The sequence below is a fragment of the Penaeus japonicus genome, unplaced genomic scaffold, assembly GCF_977035675.1.
Source record: "Penaeus japonicus unplaced genomic scaffold, GWHDUDI00000001_assembly GWHDUDI00000010, whole genome shotgun sequence".
Taxonomy (NCBI): Eukaryota; Metazoa; Arthropoda; class Malacostraca; order Decapoda; family Penaeidae; genus Penaeus; species Penaeus japonicus.
In genome coordinates this window covers 14,862,480-14,864,979 of record NW_028234412.1, presented here as the reverse complement: position 1 = coordinate 14,864,979, position 2,500 = coordinate 14,862,480, and the positions used below count along the sequence as shown (strand labels likewise).

Genomic DNA, 2,500 nt, shown 5'->3' with positions numbered 1-2,500 from the left:
TAAGGAAATTAGGACATGAGAGGATTAAAACACGGGAGGATTACGGAGGTAAGATAAGAGCATGTACAGATTATTGTGTGAGGATGATTAGTGTCTAGAAGGAAGATGAGTACGTGTGGCAGATTGCTGAATGAGGAGCGAGTGAGAAGGATTGGCTGAGCGAGAGAGAAGGATCGGTTGAGCGGCAGAGAAGAATCGGTTAACTGGATGAAAAGGATCGGTTGTGCAGGAAAGACGGATCGGTTGAGTGGGAGAGAAGGATCGGGTAGCGAAAGAGAAGGATCAGTTGAGCGGGAGAGAGGGATCGGTTGAGCGGGAGAGAAGGATCAATTGAGCAGGAGAGAAAGATCGGTTGGGCGGGCGAGAAGGATCGGTTGAGCGGGAGAGAAGGATTGGTTGAGTGGGAGAGAAGAATCAGGTAACGAGAGAAAAGGATCGGCTGAGAGGGAGAGAAAGATCGGCTGAGCGAGAGAGATCGGCTGAGTGGGAGAGAAAAATCGGCTGAGCGGGAGAGAAGGATCGGCTGAGTAAGAGAGAAAGATCGGCTGAGCGGGAGAGAAAGATCGGCTGAGTGGGAGAAAAAAATCAGCTGAGTGAGAGAGAAGGATCGGCTGAGTAAGAGAGAAAGATCGGTCGAGTGGGAAAGTAAGATTGGTTGAGCGGGAGAGAAAGATCGGTCGAGTGGGAAAGTAAGATTGGTTGAGCAGGAGAGAAAGATCAATTGAATGAAAGAGAAGAATCGGTTGAGCGAGAGAGAAGGATCAGTTGAGTGGGAGAGAAAGATTGGTTGACCGGGAGAGAAGGATCAGCTGAGTGGGAGAGATAGATCGGCTGAGCGGGAGAGAAGGATCGGCTGAGAGGGAGAGAAAGATCGGCTGAGCGAGAGAGATTGGCTGAGCGGGAGAGAAGGATCAGCTGAGTAAGAGAGAAGGATCGGCTGAGTAAGAGAGAAAGATCGGCTGAGTGGGAGAGAAAGATCGGCTGAGTGGGAGAGAAAAATCAGCTGAGCGAGAGAGAAGGATCGGCTGAGTAAGAGAGAAAGATCGGCTGAGCGGGAGAGAAAGATCGGCTGAGCGGGAGAGAAAGATCGGCTGAGTAAGAGAAAAAGATCGGCTGAGCGGGAGAGAAAGATCGGGTGAGTGGGAGAGAAAAATCGGCTGAGCAGGAGAGAAGAATTGGCTAAGTAAGAGAGAAAGATCGGTTGAAAGAGAGAGAAAGATCGGCTGAGTGAGAGAGAAAGATCACTTGAACGGGACAGAAGGATCGGCTGAGTGAGAGAGAAAGATCAGTTGAACGGGACAGAAGGATCGGCTGAGTAAGATCGGTTGAAAGAGAGAGAAAGATTAGCTGAGTGGGAGAGAAAGATCGGTTGTGCAGGAGAGAAAAATCGGCTGAGTGGGAGAGAAGGATCGGCTGAGCGGGAGAGAAAGATCGGCTGAGCGGGAGAGAAAGATCGGCTGAGTGGGAGAGAAAGATCGGCTGAGTGGGAGAGAAAGATCGGCTCAGCGGGAGAGAAAGATCGGCACAGCGGGAGAGAAAGATCGACTCAGCGGGAGAGAAAGATTGGCTCAGCGGGAGAGAAAGATCGGTTGTGCAGGAGAGAAAAATAGGCTGAGTGGGAGAGAAGGATCGGCTGAGCGGGAGAGAAAGATCGGCTGAGTGGGAGAGAAAGATCGGTTGTGCAGGAGAGAAAGATCGGCTGAGTGGGAGAGAAAGATCGGTTGTGCAGGAGAGAAGGATCGGCTGAGCGGGAGAGAAAGATCGGTTGTGCAGGAGAGAAAAATTGGCTGAGTGGGAGAGAAGGATCGGCTGAGCGGGAGAGAAAGATCGACTCAGCGGGAGAGAAAGATCGACTCAGCGGGAGAGAAAGATCGGCTGAGTGGGAGAGAAGGATCGGTTGAATGGGAGAGAAAGATCTGTTGAGTGGGAAAGAAAGATGGTTGAACAGGAGAGAAATATGTGTTGAGTGGGAGAGAAAGATCGGTTGAACCGGAGAGAAAGATCGGTTGAGCGGGAGAGGAAGATCGGCTGAGGGAGAGAGTAAGATCAGTTGAACAAGAGAGAAAGATCGGCTGAGCGGGAGAGAAAAATCGGCTGAGTGGGCGAGAAAGATCGGTCCAGCAGGAGAGAAAAATCGGCGGAGTGGGAGAGAAAGATCGGTTGAACGGGAGAGAAAGATCGGCTGAGCGGGAGAGAAAGATCAGTTGAACAAGAGAGAAAGATCAGTTGAACGAGAAAGATCGGCTGAGCGGGAGAGAAAGATAAGTTGAACGAGAGAGAAAGATCGGCTGAGTGGGAGAGAAAGATCGGTTGAACGGGAGAGAAAGATCGGCAGAGTGGGAGAGAAGGATCGGCTGAGCGGGAGAGAAAGATCGGCTGAGTGGTAAAGAAAGATCGGTTGTGCAGGAGAGAAGGATCGGCTGAGTGGGAGAGAAAGATCGGTTGTGCAGGAGAGAAAAATTGGCTGAGTGGGAGAGAAGGATCGGCTGAGCGGGAGAGA

The 2,500-nt window shown here is 51.2% G+C and overlaps 1 protein-coding gene and 1 pseudogene across 9 annotated transcripts in view; both read left to right on the top strand.

The window, feature by feature from the left end:
- LOC122245868 (TOX high mobility group box family member 4-A) overlaps nt 1-2,500 on the top strand; it is a 1,066,433-nt gene that overhangs the window by 312,870 nt on the left and 751,063 nt on the right. The gene's annotated exons all lie outside the window — the stretch shown is intronic.
- Nucleotides 1-2,500, top strand: part of LOC147471127 (uncharacterized) — a 3,573-nt pseudogene that overhangs the window by 643 nt on the left and 430 nt on the right.